Raw genomic sequence first — 18,045 nt, 5'->3', positions numbered from 1 at the left:
TTTTTTTTTTTTTTTTAGAGACAGAGTCTTGCTCTGTTGCCCAGGCTGGAGTGCAGTGGTGAGATCTTGGCTCACTGCAAGCTCCGCCTCCCAGGTTCACGCCATTCTCCTGCCTGAGCCTCCTGAGTAGCCGGCGTAGCTGGGACTACAGGTGCCCGCCACCACGCCCAGCTAATTTTTTTTTGTATTTTTAGTAGAGATGGGGTTTCACTGTGCTAGCCAGGATGGTCTCGATCTCCTGATGTCGTGATCTGCCCGCCTCGGCCTCCCAAAAGCTGGGATTACAGGTGTGAGCCACTGTGCCTGGACAAATTTTTTTATTTTAAAAAATACAAGGTTGAAGTCTAGAAAGGGTGGGGTTGGAGATCAAAAAGAGATGAGAGTGGTCTGTTAGCAACTATTCTCATTTATCTTAATGGAGAAGACATCTCTAAATTGGTGAGTGTGCCACTGGGGTTCTTGCCACTTGGAATAGGTTTCCTGTATCTTTTTGCCTCATCAACTTCCAATTTCTTCTCAACAGTTTTCTGAATAACATTTTCTCCAGTGCCTATACTTCAAATTATCTCCCTACTTCCACTCTGTTCTGGGAATGCTTCCACTGTGAGCATTCATGGACTCCCTTATTCTAAAGATAGAGAATTTCGCCATTGGAAAGCAAACAAAACAAAACAAAACAAAAAAAACACCTACCCTGAGCCAGGTGCAGTGGCTCATGACTGCAATCCCAGCTCTTTGGGAGATTGAGTCAGGAGAATCACTTGAGCCCAGGAATTTTTTTTTTTTTTTTTTTAGACAGAGTCTAGGCTGGAGGGCGATCTTTGCCTAGGCTGGAGTATGATCTTGGCTCACTACAGCCTCCACTTTCTGGGTTCAAGTGATTCTCCTGCCTCAGTCTCCTGAGCAGCTGGGATTACAGGCACGTGTCACCACGCCCAGCTAATTTTTGTATTTTTAGTAGAGACTGGGTTTCACCATGTTGGCTAGGCTAGTCTCGTACTCCTGACCTCAGGTGATCTGCCTGCCTTCGCCTCCCAAAGTGCTGGGATTAAAGGTGTGAACCACCTGGGCCTGGCCATGCCCAGGAATTTGAGACCACCCTGGATAGCAAAGTGAGACCATGTCTAAAAAAATTAGCCAGGTGTAGGCCAGGCGCAGTGGCTCACGCCTGTAATCCCAGCACTTTGGGAGGCCAAGGCGGGCGGATCACGAGGTCAGGAGATCGAGACCATCCTGGCCAACACGGTGAAACCCCGTCTCTACTAAAAATACAAAAAAATTAGCTGGGCGTGACGGCAGGCGCCTGTAGTCCTAGCTACTTAGGAGGCTGAGACAGGAGAATGGCGTGAACCCGGGAGGCGGAGCTTGCAGTGAGCCGAGATTGCGCCACTGCACTCCTGCCTGGGCGACCCAGCAAGACTCTGTCTCAAAAAAAAAAAAAAAAAAAATTAGCCAGTTGTGGTGGTGTGTACCTGCAGTCCCAGCTACTTGGGAGCTAAGGTGGGAGAATTGCTTAAACCCAAGAGTTTGAGGCTTCAGTGAGCCGTGATCGTGCCACTGCACTCCAGCCTGGGGGACAGAGCGAGACCCTGTCTCAAGAAAGAAGAAACAAACAAGTTGGGTGCAGTGGCTCACATCTGTAATCCCAGCACTTTGGGAGGGTGAGTCGGGTGGATCACCTGAGGTCAGGAGTTCAATACCACCCTGGGCAACATGGTGAAACCCCATCTCTACAAAAAATACAAAAATTAGCCAGGTGTGGTGGCATGTGCCTTTAATCCCAGTTACTTGGGGGGCCAAGGCACGAGAACTGCTTGAACCCAGGAGGTGGAAGTTGCAGTGAGCCAACATCACATCATTTCACTCCAGCCTGGGTGACAGAGCGAGGCCCTATTTCAAAAAAAAAGAAAGAAGAAACAAACAGAAAGAGAAATGTCTATCTTGAAGGAGGAGCTGTTAATGATCCTCCCTTCTTCATACCTGACATTCACTACCATCTCTTTAACTGCCATGTTCACTTTTCATTTTTTCACCTTTTTTTTTTAAGATAGGGTCTCACTCTGTTGTCCAGGCTTCATTCAGTGCAGTAGTGTGACCACAACTGCAGCCTCGACCTCCTGGGCTCAACTGCTCCCACCTCAGTCTTCCCCAACCCCCACACCCCCACCCAACAGTTGGGACTACAAGCATGCACCACCACACCTGGCTAATTTTAAAGTTTTTTGTAGAGACAGGGTCTTACTATGTTGCCCAGGCTGGTCTTGAACTCTTGGGCTCAAGCAATCCTCCTGTCTTGACTTCCCAAAGTGCTGGGATTGCAGTTGTGAGCCACCATGCCCACCCCATGTTCACATTTTAGTAAGAGTTTCTCAAGGTCCTTCCTTCTAAACACACATCCAGAACCTCAAGTGTCATGCAAACTCTCTTATATTTTAAAAGAAAGCCTTCTTATATCTTCCAGAGTGTAACCGTTTTGACATTCTTTCCTCACATCATCCAAAAAGTTTCAAATGACATCATAAACTTTATCTCCAACTTCCTGAAAAGTACCCACTATAGCTAGCTTCTCCACTTTCACACCAACAGCAGCTGGCCAGCAGGGACTTAGCTATTCTATAGCAGAATGGTTTTCAGTAACCAATGAAAAGCTTTGTACTACAAGGATGATGTTTATATACTCCCCCCTTCCTCTTCTTTCCTTGTTAGTGGGGCCTGGGAAGTTCTAGAGGTAGAATAAGTGTGTTATGACCCTTCTGCAAGCAGCCATCAACTTATCCCCCTACTTTAAACAAACATTAACAAAAAATAGGCTCTTAAAATGCATTGTCATATTCTGCCATACTCAACCAAATTTTTTTTTTTTTTTTTTTTTTTGAGACAGAGTTTCACTCTTGTTGCCCAGGCTGGAGTGCAATGGTGCGACACGGGCGCACTGCAACCTCCACCTCCTGGGTTCAAGCGATTCTCCTGCCTCAGCCTCCAAAGTAGCTAGGATTACAGCCATGCGCCACCACGCCAGGCTAATTTTTTTTGCATTTTTAGTAGAGACAGGGTTTCTCCATGTTGGTCAGGCTGGCCTCAAACTCCCGACCTCAGGTAATCTGCCTGCCTCGGCCTCCCAAAGTGTTGGGATTACAGGCGTAAGCCACGGCTCCCGGCTCAACCAAATTTTTATGCAGCCAAGCCCATGAAGATATCCAAGGAAACTGATACACCCTTAGAAAGAGTACACAACAACAAAGGATATGAAGGCAGGCAACATCCAAAATGAAAACAGCAGCAAGTCACCTGCAAATCTAATAACAGCACCAGCTGGAATCTACTTGTCTTTTGCTTTTTTTTTTTTGGAGACAGAGTCTTGCTCTGTCACCCAGGCTGGAGTGCAGTGGTGCGATCTTGGCTCACAGCAACTTCCATCTCCCAGGTTCAAGCAATTCTCCTGCCTCAGCCTCCCAAGTAGCTGGGATTGCAGGTATGTGCCACCACGCCCGGCTAATTTTTGTATTTTTAGTAGAGACGGGGTTTCAACATGTTGGCCAGGTTGGTCTCAAACTCCTGACCTCAAATGATCTGCCCGCCTCAGCCTCCAAAAGTGCTGGGATTACAGGCATGAGCCACAGTGCCCGGCCTGTCTTTTGCATTTTAAAGAGATAAGATTTTGCTTATACCCACAACATTTTAAGAAGTAACAAAAAAATCCAAATAAAATTAAAATTTTAAAAATATTTTGCTTGTAAGTCCACTTTTCAGGGTAACCATCAAAGAACAATACTGACAGGAAAGTTTGAAGAAAGCAGAAGGGGACCTACAAGTCTTCTTCAAGAAAGGCAAACCATGTCCCTTGTTTCTATCCCTCTTTATCCATCTTATAAGGGTTACTTCCAAAAATATGTAACTTTCTATTAAAATAACATACTAGCTGGGCATGGTGGCTCATGCCTGTAATCCCAGCACTTCGGGAGGCTGAGGTGGGCGGATCACTTGAGATCAGGAGTTTGAGACCAGTCTGGCCAACATGGTGAAACCCCATCTCCACTAAAAATACAAAAATTAGACAGGTGTGGTGGCACGCGCCTGTAATCCCAGGTACTTGGGAGGCTGAGGCAGGAGAATCACGTGAACCAGGGAGGCCGAAGTTGCAGTGAGTCAAGATCACACCACTGCACTTCAGCCTGGGCAATAGAGTGAGACCCTGTTTCAAAAAAAAAAAAAAACCCTAAAATTCCTATACAGCAAAAGAGACGTGTCCTCAGTGTCCTATTGATTTTCTTTTCTTTTTGAGACAGTCTTCCTCTGTTACCTACCCTGGAGTACAGTGATGGGATCTCATATCACGGCAACCTCCGCTTCAAGCGATTCTCCCACCTCAGCCTGCCAAGTAGATGGGATTACAGGCACATGCCACCGTGCCCAGTTAACTTTTGTATTTTTAGTATAGACAGGGTTTCGCCGTGTTGGGCAGACTGGTCTCGAACTCCTGACCTCAAGTGATCCTCCCGCTTCAGCCTCCCAAAGTGCTGAGATTACAGGTGTAAGCCACCGCACCCAGACTTCTTTTGTTTTTGAGACAGCATCTCACTCTGTTGCCCGGGCTGGAGCACAGTGATGCAATCACTGCAGCCTCGACTTCCCGGGCTCAGGTGATTCTCCCACCACAGCCTCCTGGGCATCTGGGACTACAGACATGTGCCACCACACCCAGCTAATTTTTTAAAATATTTTTTGTAGAGAAGGAGTTTCACCATGTTTCCCAGGCTGGTCTCAAACTCCTGGGTTTAAGCAATCCACCTCATCCCCCCAAAATGCTGGGATTACAGGCACTGGATTACAGCCAATGTCCTACAGATTTTTAAAGTGTCCAAACCAAGTTTTCTTTTGCACTTAGAAGAGAATTTAAAATGCAATCAGAAAACCAGATTGTACCTTGCCAATTACTATAATCTTAAAATTAGCATATATTGCTATGAATGACATTTAGTTAATCTCAGTCTATTCTCCTATGATAAGCAACAGTGAACTCAAGGGTATGATCTCAGAATGTAAAAAGCCATTAAGACTGCTCCTAATAGATTATTTTAAAATATGATCCTATAAGTCTCTTCCAAGGAAGGACAGTATGTTTTAATTGTGAGATGGACTTTTCAATGCTTTGACTTCTTGTCTAAAAGAGGCCTGGAAAAAGAAATAACTGCAGTGGAGTGAGGGTGTGAAATGTGTCATACCGGTTATTAAAATCCATCAAGTTCATACTTCAGTCTTGGTTTAACTGCAGCCAAAAACTGACTTGCAAGTAATTATCATCACTATCTGCAATAAAAGTTAATTGGACATAATTGAACTAACACCCTAAGTGGAGGGAAGCTGTAACTGGCAAAGAGCCCATTCCTCCTGCTTCTTCAATCTGCAAATGAAACTGCTAATGATAATTTGTGGACAAACATGAAATTGCTCTCATGGTTTCCCCACTGCAAATCACTCAGCAATTCCAGTTAATACCCAGCATGTTGGGCCAGGAGAAAAATCATTAACTGGTGCTTCCTTTGATAAAGATGAATTTTAACAATAAACAAGCCCATTAAGGCTGAGAGTTACTGAGAATTGTTAAATTTCCCCTGGATGCGCTAAAGTAAAGCACTGTGGTCTGATCTCCACACCATGCTACTATGCACTAAATGCATCATGTGCCACCAGTGTGTAGTAGTAAGGAGACAGTATGCAAAGACAGAAGCTACTGTTATACTAACAATTTATCTTCTTTTAACAAAATCCTGGAAAAATCTTATTTTTCAACAGGCAAATGGCATTGTTGATCTACTTCAACAGCAAAGATTAAAAAAAAAAAAAAAGAAAGAAAGTGGACCCAACACCTTTCAGAATAATTGTGAGGATTAAATGAGATGATATTTGTAAAGTGGTTAGTACACTGCCTATGCTTGATGGCAGTTATAACTATTATTTGCTAATGTCAGACTTCTCTGAAAACCATGGGGAGATAGGGATAGGTTTTAAGGCAAGTAACATTATCAGATGTCTATTTAGAATAAATCTTCTTCAAGTGTGAAAGAAAAACAGGAGATGGTAGAAGCCAGTTAAGTGGCTATTGCTTTTTTTTTTTTTTTTTTTTTTGAGACAAGGATCTCGCTCTGTCACCCAGGCTAGAGTACAATGGTGCGATCTCGGCTCACTGCAACCTTCGCCTCCTGGGCTTCAGTGATTCTCCTGCCTCAGCCTCCCGAGTAGCTGGGATTACAGATGTTAAGTCACCACACCCAGCTAATTTTTGTATTTTTAGTAGAGATGGGGTTTTGTTGTTGGCTGGTCTTGAACTCCTGGCCTCAACTGATCTGCCCACCTCAGCTTCCTAAAGTGCTGGGATTACAGACATGAGCCACAGCGCCTGGCTGGCTATTGCGATTTTGAGGTGAGATGATGAAGATCTCAAATGAGCATGTCATAAAAGGGCTATCATATAAAGGAGGAAGCAGATCTGTCTCTGAGCTCCAGAGATAAAAAATAAGTTAATAAAGTTTTTGAAGAAGGGCAATTTTAAGTGAACATAAAGAACAATTTGATCTTGTTCAACAGCAATAGAGAAATACTGAAGCAAAAGCAATTATCATTCATCAGGACTTATGGAAAAGGGTTTTTTTCAGTAGCTAAGAATTTGGACTAGATGACCACTAGAATCAACTTTTAGAGTCTATGATTCCAAATCATTTTAAAAAGGTGGTTTTTGTAAGGTCATTAACAATATCTTACATTTGTAGGGAGTTTTACAATTTTCAAAGTGCTTTTTCACATGATTCTCTCTCCATCTTCTCAAGATGCCCTTTGAGATAGTTTGGGTATGTATCATCAGCCCCATTTTCACATATAAAGATACTAGAAACTGGACAGCCATCACGGATCATGCCTGTAATCCCAGAAATTTAGGAGGCTGAGGCAGGAGGACTGCTTGAGCCCAAGAGCAAGACCAGTCTGGACAACATAGGGAGACCCCATCTCTACCAAAAAAAAAAAAAAAATTAGCCAGGTGTGGTAGTGTGCACCTTTGGTCCCAGCTCCACAGGAGGCTGAGATGGGAGGATCACTTGAGCCCCAGGGGTGGAGGCTGCAAGGAGCCATGATCGTGCCATTACACTCCAGCCTGGGTGACAGTGAGACCCGGTCCCCCAGCCACACAAAAAGAGTGATAAACGCTACGAAAAAAATATGAAAAATAAATAGGTCAGGCGCGGTGGTTCACACTGGTAATCTCAACACTCTGGGAGGCTGAGGTGAGCAGACTGCAGGAGTCCAAGAGTTTGAGACCAGCCTGGCAAGAGCAAAACCTACTAAAAATACAAACAATTAGCCGGGTGTGATGGCGTGCACCTACAATCTCACCTACTTGGAAGGCTAAGGTGAGAGAATCACCTGAGCCCAGGAGGTTGAGGCTGCAGTGAGCCAAGATCATGCCACTGCACTCCAGCCCGGGCAAACAGAGTAAGACCCTGTCTCAAAAATAATAATAACAAATTAAATAAATAAAGCAGTGTAAGGAAATAGAAAGTACTGGGTAGGGTAGTACTTTTAAACAGCATAGTCAGAGCAATCCTCACTAAGAAACTACAGTTTCTCCATGGTTTACCTGTTAGTTTCAGTGCAAGACAGCAGCACAGCTTTTAATTAGGTAATTTTTTAAAAAGCACTTAACCATAACTAATACAGTTTTTGTTTTCTCATGTGAAGTTTAATACTTAGGCACTTGCACCTTTTTTTTTTTTTTTTTTTGAAACGGAGTCTTGCTCTGTCGCCCAAACTGGAGTGCAGTGGCGCGATCTCGGCTCACTGCAAGCTCCGCCTCCCGGGTTCACATTATTCTCCTGTCTCAGCCTCCTGAGTAGCGCCATTATGCCCGGCTAATTTTTTTGTATTTTTAGTAGAGACAGGGTTTCACCGTGTTAGCCAGCATAGTCTCGATCTCCTGACCTTGTGATCCACCCGCCTCGGCCTCCCAAAGTGCTGGGATTACAGGCATGAGCCACCACGCCAGGCCACTTGCACCTTTAATAAAAAGCAATTTATCAACTTGTTTTCAAGAATGGAATCCTGTTTTTTTTTTTTTTTTTCTTTTTTTGAGATGGAGTCTCACTCTGTTGACAGGATGGAGTGCAGTGGCACGATCTCGGCTCACTGCAACCTCCGCCTCCCGGGTTCAAGCAATTCTCCTGCCTCAGCCTCCCAAGTAGCTGGGACTACAGGCGCACACCACCATGCCCAGCTAATTGTTGTATTTTTAGTAGAGACGGGGTTTCACCATGTTGACCAGGATAGTGTCGATCTCTTGACCTCATGATCCACCCACCTCGGCCTCCCAAAGTGCTGGGATTACAGGTGTGAGCCACCGCGACTGGCCTCTTGTTTTTGTAACACAGAAAAACTTTTTTTTTTTTTTTTGAGACCAAGTCTCGCTCTGTCGCCCAAGCTGGAGTGCAGTGGTGCGATCTCAGCTCACTGCAACCTCTGCCTCTCGGGTTCAAGCGATTCTCCTGCCTCAGCTTCCCGAGTAGCTGGGACCACAGGCGCCTGCCACCACGACCGGCTAATTTTTTTTTTTTTTGTATTTTTAGTAGAGACGGGGTTTCACAGTGTTCGCCAGGATGGTCTCGATCTCCTGACCTCGTGATCCGCCCACCTCGGCCTACCAAAGTGCTGGGATTACGGGCGTGAGCCACCGCGCCCAGCCAAAACTTTCTTTTTTTAAGAGACAGGGCTCGCTCTGTCACCCAGGCTTCAGTGCAGTTGCACCACTATAGCTCACTGCAGCCTCAAACTCCTAGGCTCAAGTGATCCTCCTGCCTCAATCTCCTGAGTAAGCTGGGACTACAGGTGATTGCCACCACACTCAGGTAATTATTTTATTTTTTGTAGAAACAAGATCTCGGCTGTTGCCCAGGCTGGTCTTGAACTCCTAGGCTCAGGAGATCCTCCTGCCTTGGCCTCCCAAAGTTCTAGGATTATAGGTGTGAGTCACCACACCTGGCAAGAAAGGCTCTTTAAACAATAATAAAACAAAGTAATGCAAACTTCCACACATACCAAAGACTGCTGTTGTATGTAACTATGACTTTGATAAAGACTGGCATTTCTCTGGTTGAGCAATGATACTTTCTTTTTTTTTTTTTTGAGACGGAGTTTCACTCTTTTGCCCATGCTGGAGTGCCATGGCACGATCTCGGCTCACAGCAACCTCCGCCTCCCGCGTTCAAGCGATTCTCCTGCCTCAGCTTCCCAAGTAGCTAGGATTACAGGCATGAGCCACCACACCTGGCTAATTTTGTATTTTTCACAGACGGGGTTTCTCCATGTTGGTCAGGCTGGTCTCGAACTCCCGACCTCAGGTGATCTGCATGCCTTGGCCTCCCAAAGTGCTGGGATGACAGGCGTGAGCCACCGCACCCGGCCTATGAGACTTTCTTAACTAGTTGTGAGGAACTGAAAGATGAGCAGATGTGGACAGATGTGAGGTGGAGGGAGTTGGTATAAACAATTTTAGAGAGCTATTAAAATTGATGTGCAGGCTGAAGTGGCATAAGCTTCTTACTTCTAGGCGCACTAAGGAACAATTTCTCCCAAAATATACTATCACTGATAAGAATGACACATTTCAGTTGGGACACTGGTTCAGCTTGGAGAAGAGGCAAAAATAAAAATATATCTGGCTGAAAAAGCTGCCTTTTCCAACTTAATTTTGCCAGGGACTATGGAAATAGTCAAAGGACTTTTCTTAAAATGAAAGGTTCTTTTTGTCTCTCTGGAGAAAAGTTCTAACACAGTATCACTCTCCAATTGCACCATACCTCACTAAATATAGCCCAAATATTAAAATATTTTGTAAAGCACTTTAGTGAATGCACAGTAACACCTGGCAAGACAAGTTAAAACGAAGATGTGGATTCTTCATTAAGCTACTAGTTCCACATTTTGTTGAAAAAAAAAAAAAAAGTTGGCCAGGCGCGGTGGCTCACACCTGTAATCCTAGCACTTTGGGAGGCCGAGGCGGGTGGATCACAAGGTCAGGGGTTCGAGACCAGCCTGACCAACATGGTGAAACCCCATCTCTACTAAAAATACAAAAATTAGCTGGGCGTGGTGGCAGGCGCCTGTAACCCAGCTACTCAGGAGGCTGAGGCAGGAGAATTGCTTGAACCTGGGAGGTGGAGGTTGCAGTGAGCCGAGATCGTGCCACTGCACTCCAGCTTGGACGACAGAGCGAGACTCCGTCTCAAAGAAAAAAAAAAAAGGCCAGGCGCGGTGGCTCACGCCTGTAATCCCAGCACTTTGGGAGGCCAAGGCGGGCGGATCACGAGGTCAGGAAATCGAGACCATCCTGGCTAACACAGTGAAACCCCGTCTCTACTAAAAATACAAAAAATTAGCCAGGCGAGGTGGCGGGTGCCTGTAGTCCCAGCTACTCAGGAGGCTGAGGCAGGAGAATGGTGTGAACCCCGGGGGGCGGAGGCTGCAGTGAGCCAAGATCATGCCACTGCACTCCAGTCTGGGCGACAGCGAGACTCCGTCTCAAAAAAAAAAAAAAAAAAAAGAAAAGAAAAAGTTCTGGGAGAGTAAGATAAGCAAAAGCCAAACCAGTATCTTTACAGCTGCTAAATTAACGTCTTCATAATAGTAAAACAGGCTGGGCATGGTGGCTCACGCCTGTAATCCCAGCACTTTGGGAGCACTTTACTATTATTATTATTATTATTATTATTATTATTATTATTATTCTAGTAAAACCATTCCCAGCTGAATAGCTGGGTAAGGCAGAGGGTCCATACAGGAACCCAGTAAATGGGACTTTTCCAACCTAATTTAGGATGAGCTGTCTTCAACTTCTCACAGACTTGATACATCTTTCCTTTTAAAGTAGATTAAGTCCTATCCTTTACATAATAAGAATGAAGATAAATAAAATGCCAATGGTAGAAGTGCTTAGCTTTTGGAAGGAAGTAAATCTCAAGTTATGACTAATAATGTTTATGCTTCTCCTTTGAAGCAACACGAATGTTGTCTAAATCATCCCAATTCTGCAAGTGGCATAAAATCTGATTTTCATTCAGTTCAGCAACTGATCCTCAAAAACACTTTGCTGAATGCAAAAAAAAAAAGAAAAAAAGAAAAAGAAAAAAAGTGACTGTTCAGGTAATATCTTCCCAGCAAACAGCACTTAAAGAAACCCCCAGCTTTTTTTTTCTGAGAAAGAGTCTTACACTCTGTGGCCCAGGTGCAATGGTGTGATCGGCAATGGTGCGATCTCGGCTTACTGCAACCTCTGCCTCCCAGGTTCAAGCAATTCTCCTGCTTCAGCCTCCTGAGTAGCTGGGATTACAAGTGTCTCCCACCACACCCCACTAATTTTTGTATTTTTAGTAGAGATAAAGTTTCACCATGTTGGCCAGGCTGGTCTCAAACTCCTGACCTCAAGTGATCCACCTACCTCGGCCTTCCAAAGTGCTGGGATTATAGACATGAGCCACTGCGCCCAGCCAGAAACCCCCAGCTTTAAAGTGATGACTGCTTTCCAATTTGGGCCTAGCAGAATGGCTCCCGCAAAGGGTGGTAAGAAGAAAGGCTGTTCTGCCATCAACCAGGTGGTAACCCAAGAATACACTATTGAGATTCACAAGTGCATTCATGGAGTGAGCCTCTAAGAAGCAAGCCCCTCAGGCACTCAAAGAGATCTGGAAATTTGCCATGAGGGAGATGAGGACCCCAGATGCACACATTGATAGCAGGCTCAACAAAGCTGTCTGGGCCAAAGGAATAAGGAATGTCTCACACAGTGTATCCCTGTGTGGTTGTCCAGAAAATGTAATGAAGATAAAAATTCACTAAAACAAGCTCTATACTTTGGTTACTTATGTACCTGTTACCACTTTCAAAATCTACAGACACTCAATGTGGATAAGAACTAACCACTGGTCATCAAATAAAATTATACAACTGCAAAAACAACAACAAAGTCATGACAGTACTACTTTCATCACACACTGACTATTCTAAATGGATTTCATTTCAGCCAACAGCTCTGATTATTAGCAAGTATTGCCCAGTGTTAGAAAACTTTGCTTTGGTTAAGAAGAGAGGTTTGTTTCTTTGCTTTTTTTTTTTTTTTTTTGAGAGGGAGTCCCACTCTGTTGCCTAGGCTGGAGTACAGTGGTGCAATCTCGGCTCACTGCAACCTCCACCTCCCAAGTTCAAGCAATTCTCCTGCCTTAGCCTCCTGAGTAACTGGGATTACAGGTGCATGCCACCACGCCTGGCTAATTTTTGAATTTTAGTAGAGACAGTGTTTCACCAGGTTGGCCAGGCTGGTCTCGAATGCCTGACTTCAAGTGATCTGCCCACCTTGGCCTCCCAAAGTGCAGAGATTACAGGCATGAGCCACCGTACCCAGGTTCTTCTTTTTTCTTTTTAGAGACACGGTCCTGCTCTCTCACCCTGGCTGGAGTGCAGTGGCATAATAGCAGCTCACTGCAACCTCGAACTCCTGGGCTCAAGGGATCTTTCCATCTCAGCCTCCCAAGTAGCTGGGAGTACAGGCACACATCACCACACCCACCTAATTTTTTTATAGAGAGACAGGGTCTCACCATCTTGCTTGGGTGGGTCTCAAACTCCTGGGCTCAAGCAATCCTCCTGCCTCAGTCTCCCAAAGTGTTGGGATTACAGGCATGAGCCGCTGCGTCTGGCTGCAGTTTGTTTCTTTGGCTTAGCTACCAACAGCTCACCCACATATGATGAATAATTTACATATACTATGGGGTTAGAAGACACCAACAATGAAGACATTTCAGCCAGGTGCGGTGGCTCACGCCTGTAATCCCAGCACTTTGGGAGGCCGAGACGGGTGGATCAAGAGGTCAGGAGTTCAAGACCAGCCTGGCCAAGATGGTGAAACCCCATCTCTACTAAAAAAATACAAAAAACTTAGCTGGGTGTGGTGGCAGGTGCCTGTAATCCCAACTACTTGGGAGGCTGAGGCAGAGAACTTTTTGAACCTGGGAGGCAGAGGATGCAGGAAGCTGAGATCATGCCACTGCACTCCAGCCTGGGTGACAGAGCAAGACTACGTCTCAAAAAAAAAAAACAAAAAGCAAAAAACAAACAAAAATGACATTTCAGTATCAAAAGCTAGTTTACGTATGACTTACTTGAAAGATTTTAATTCTCCATAGCACCTCAGTGTGATTAAGTAACAAAGGTCAGGTCTCTTCGGAAACCAGGACATCTATCTTCTCCTCCCCTTGGCAATCAGAGCTCCTAGTTCTTAGGCCTTTGGCCTCAGACTGAATGACACCACCAGCTTTCCTGGTTCTCGGGCTTGCAGACAGCATATTGTGGAACTTCTCAGCCTCCATAACTAAATGAGCCAAGTCCTAATCCCCTCTTATATATTTACCCTACTGGTTGTTTCTCTGGAGAATGCTAATACAGATTTTTTTTTTTCCCCAGGCACAGTCTCGCCCTGTCGCCAGCCTAGAGCGCAGTGGCGCGATCTCGGCTCACCGCAACCTCCACCTCTCGGGTTCAAGCGATTCTCCTGCCTCAGCCTCCCGAGTAGCTGGGACTACAGGCACGCGCCACCACGCCCAGCTAATTTTTGTATTTTTTAGTAGAGATGGGGTTTCACTATGTTGGCCAGGATGGCCTTGATCTCTTGACCTTGTGATCCACCCACCTCGGCCTCCCAAAGTGCTGGGATTACAGGCATGAGCCACCATGCCCGGCCTCTAATATAGATTTTATATTTAGTATTAAATAAAACAAACTGTCCCAAGGATACTACATTGAGCTGAATTTTTCTAGGTCCAGTACTGAGTTATATACTACTTTTGATGATTAAGAAACTAAGTGCAGGCCGGGTGCAGTGGCTCATGCCTATAATCCCAGCACTCTGGGAGGCCAAGGTGGGCGGATCACAAGGTCAGGATATCGAGACTATCCTGGCTAACACAGTGAAACCCCATCTCTACTAAAAATACAGAAACAAAATTAGCCAGGCGTGGTGGCAGGCGCCTATAGTCCCAGCTACTCGGGAGGCTGAGGCGGGGGAATGGCGTGAACCCCATTGGCAGAGCTTGCAGTGAGCCAAGATCACGCCACTGCACTCCGGTCTGGGCGACAGAGCGAGACTCCATCTCAGGAAAAAAAAAAAGAAAGAAACTAAGTGTAGTCTGGACATGATAGCTCATGGTTCTAATCCCAGCACTTGGGAGGCCAAGGTGGGAGGATCATTGGAGCCCAGGAGTTTGGGACCAACCTGGACAACATAGGGAGACCCCGTCTCTATAAAAAATGAAAAAAGTAGCCAGGCATGATGATGCGAACCTGTGGTCCTACCTACTCAAGAGGCTGAGATGGGCCGGGCATGGTGGCTCACACCACTTTGGGAGGCCATGGCAGGCAGATCACTTGAGGCCAGAAGTTCGAGACCAGCCTGGCCAACATGGTGAAACCCCGTCTCTACTGAAAATTCAAAAATTAGCCTGGTGTGGTGGTACATGCCTGTAATCCCAGCTATTCAGGAGGCTGAGGCACAAGAATCACTTGAACCCAGGAGGTGGAGGTTACAGTGAGCCAAGATCATGCCACTGAACTCCAGCCTGGGTGACAGAGCAAGCCTCCCATCTCAAAAAAAATAAAAGAGGCTGAGATGGGAAGACTGCCTGAGCCCAAGGGGTAGAGACTGCAGTGAGCCGTGATCACACTATATTCCAACCTGGATGACACAGTGAGAACCTGTCTCAAAAAAAAAAAAAAAAGAAAGAAAGAGAAACACAAAAAAGTGGGATCTCTGTCTCAAAACAAAACTAAGTGTAATACAAGTTCTTGGCTATCTTGCCTACTGCTTAGTTGAATGACCAAAGAAAAAAACAAATTTTTCAGTAGTCTGTATGCCTAGAAAACCTCAGTTAAAAACCAGAGGAAGTTAAAGCTATTGCCTAAAAATGTGCCCTTGAGGCAGGGCACGGTGGCTCACGCCTGTAATCCCAGCACTTTGGGAGGTGGAGGTGGGCGGATCACCTGAGGTCGGGAGTTCGAGACCAGCCTGACCAACATGGAGAAACCCCATCTCTACTAAAAATACAAAATTAGCTGGGCACATGGTGCATGTGGTGGCACATGCCTATAATCCCAGCTACTTGGGAGGCTGAGACAGGAGAATCGCTTGAAACTGGGAGGTGGACATTGCAGTGAGTCGAGATCGCGCCATTGCACTCCAACCTAGGCAACATGAGTGAAACTCCAACTAAAAAAAAAAAAAAGTGTCCTTGAGAATATCTTTGGATTGATTTCACCTGTCTATACTTTGCCTGCTTGCACTTTTGTGTATATAATCAATAACAGACTTTTCAAAGATCAGGAATGAACTTTTGTTTTTTCCACTTTTTGGTCTCTGTGAATCTAAGGAATGAACTCTTAACTAGAGTCTTGTCCATATCTTGGTAAAGATGCCCTCTGCCCTTTTCAGTTAGGCCGCAATGTAACAAACTCAGTCCATGGCTGAATTTAATCTAACCAGCCCAGTATTTCCTTCCTGGGATCCACCAGCACCAAATATAATAAAACTTCAATTTGGAAGTTGGGCACCACGGTGCACACCTGTAGTCCCTTCGGTGGCTGGGTCAGGAGTACTGCTTGAGTCCGGGAGTTCAAGGCCAGCCTGGACAATATAATTGGGACGGCACCCTGTCTCAAAACAAAACAAAATAAAATCACCTTCAAGTTGGTCTTTTCTTAACAACTTTATTTTTTCTTTCTCCAATACCTCATCTTGAGCATTCTTCTTTTGATTAATAATAGCATACTGGTGTTTGGATCCCCTTCACAACCAGAAAGATAAAAAAAGCCTCTCAGGGTAGAGATAGGAAAACTTCAAATCATTTCAAATAGGGTTCCTGAAATTTCTTGGAGAAAATAATAAGCTATATTAGAAATTCAGAGAAAAGAAGAATTCAGAGACCTTGGCTCTCGGTCTGACTTCACTACCAAATCACTTAAGTTATTTAGATAATCACAGGCCATTAGTTTTCCCTACTTCAGAGAAATGCTGAGACCAATGTTCATTTAATTCACTGGATAAAAACTATCCAAAAGTAAGAGTATTTATCTTTTTTTTTCTTTTTTTTTTTTTAGATGGAATTTCGTTCCTGTTGCCCAGGCTGGAGTGCAATGGCACAATCTCGGCTCACTGCAACCTCTACCTCCTGGGTTCAAGCGATTCTCCTGCCTGGGCTTCCCAAGTAGCTGGGATTATAGGCATGCACCACCACACCCAGCTAATTTTTGTATTTTTAATAGAGATGGGGTTTCTCCATGTTGGTCAAGCTGGTCTCGAACTCCCGAACTCAGGTGATCCGCCTGCCTCAGCTTCCCAAAGTCCTGGGATTACAGGTGTGAGCCACTGCGCCTGGCAAATATTTATCTTAATACTGGAAATGATTCTTGGGCTGAAGAAACGCTTGTTTTTGTGTGTGTGTGTTTTTGTTTGTTTGTTTTGCTTTTATGTGGAGTCTCACTGTCACCCAGGCTGGAGTGCAGTCCAACAATCTCAGCTCACTGCAACCCCCACTTCCTGGGTTCAAGCAATTCTCCTGCCTCAGCCTCCTGAGTAGCTGGAATTACAGGCCTGTGCCACCATGCCCAGCTAATTTTCATATTTTTAGTAGAGATGAGGTTTCACCATGTTGGTCAGGCTGGTCTTGAACTCCTGGCCTCAAGTGATCCGTCCGCCTCAGCCTCCTGAAGTGTTGGGATTACAAGCATGAGTCACCACATCTGGCCCAAACTCTTGTCTTAACCTTTTGTGAGACGTTTTATGTATTTACAGATCATGAAATCTCTAATGAAGTAAACTTCTAAGATCTGACTAAACAAAAGGACCATCAAGTGTTCACAGAATGCTAACATATAGAACAAAGTTTAAAGAAGATACAAAGGCCTGGACTCTAAAAAATAAATGAACAATTCAAATGTCTGGTTTAAAACAAACAAAAAGATGGATTAAAAGTTTGTATCGGAAAGGTAACTTTGTTTTGAATGGTTTCAACAATCTCATAACTCCTGTAGTATCAAATACAGTCTGGGTAATTAATTCAGTGGACTCTTTCCCTTTTACTGCCAGACTGAACAGCTCTGAGGATAATCTCCCTCACTCTCCCAGAGCTCAGTTGAAGATTCATTATTTATGCCCTCAATTGTTTACTCTGTCCTATTTTTCCACACGTCCAGCAGGCCCAAGAGCTGTGTTACCACTGGCCTGTTTCCAAAATGAATGCATTACTCATTGCCCTATTAGTTACAAAACCAAAATAATCAAACACAGTGGTGTCTTAACGTTGGAAAGCAACCCCACCAACCATTTGATCTAGGAGAGAAATTAATAACAATGCCAGCCCAGGTTACCAAAAGCTAAATTGTCCTGGATGAAGAGAGAACCATACATCATTCCAGTCCTTTATTTTGAGCCACTGAACAACACACATGCATATCCAACAAGGATTCTTTAAGGACAGTATCATTAGAAAGACAGCTCTGGCCTTCACTGAGAACAGACTGTAAACTACTAAGGGTTAAACTGATTGAGAGAAAATTTGCCTAGCAACCATTCTTTAGGAAGAGTTCAGTAACTCACCAACAATAAATTCTACATCCTCATCTGAGTGGTAAACAGATTACAGACTCCATCAAGTCCTCTACTTTCAGGATTCAGACTCATAGCAAACAACTTCCTCAAAAGATTCAGCTTCCAAGAGTCAAACCCTGGGGGAGGGGATTGTGCTTAAACACACAAAATATTGTCTCTGACACCTGACTGAAAAAGCTGAAAAGCTAAAAACTACCATCACCCACATCTCCATATGAATGCATCCATTGTTCTAAATAAGTCTCTGACAATTGACAGAGCATTCTCAGAGTCTCCTTTGCCTCTAATATTTTCTCACCTAGAGTAAGCTTTTCCCAATTCCAAACCTTACAACACTCAAGCTGATTATTCTG

General features: G+C 44.7%; 1 protein-coding gene across 11 annotated transcripts in view; it reads right to left on the bottom strand.

The window, feature by feature from the left end:
- FAM222B (family with sequence similarity 222 member B) overlaps nt 1-18,045 on the bottom strand; it is a 101,087-nt gene that overhangs the window by 35,409 nt on the left and 47,633 nt on the right. The window contains exon 2 of one of the 11 annotated variants that reach the window (XM_063599162.1): nt 15,649-15,735. The exons of the other annotated variants lie outside the window; for them this stretch is intronic. The gene's annotated coding sequence lies outside the window, so the exon portion shown is untranslated. The remainder of the gene's footprint in view (nt 1-15,648; nt 15,736-18,045) is intronic. 11 annotated transcript variants of the gene reach the window in all.

Source organism: Pan paniscus, chromosome 19, assembly GCF_029289425.2.
Source record: "Pan paniscus chromosome 19, NHGRI_mPanPan1-v2.0_pri, whole genome shotgun sequence".
In the NCBI taxonomy this organism is placed as follows: domain Eukaryota; kingdom Metazoa; phylum Chordata; class Mammalia; order Primates; family Hominidae; genus Pan; species Pan paniscus.
Note: the sequence above shows the minus strand (reverse complement) of the source record. Positions and strands in the feature narration are given on the sequence as shown.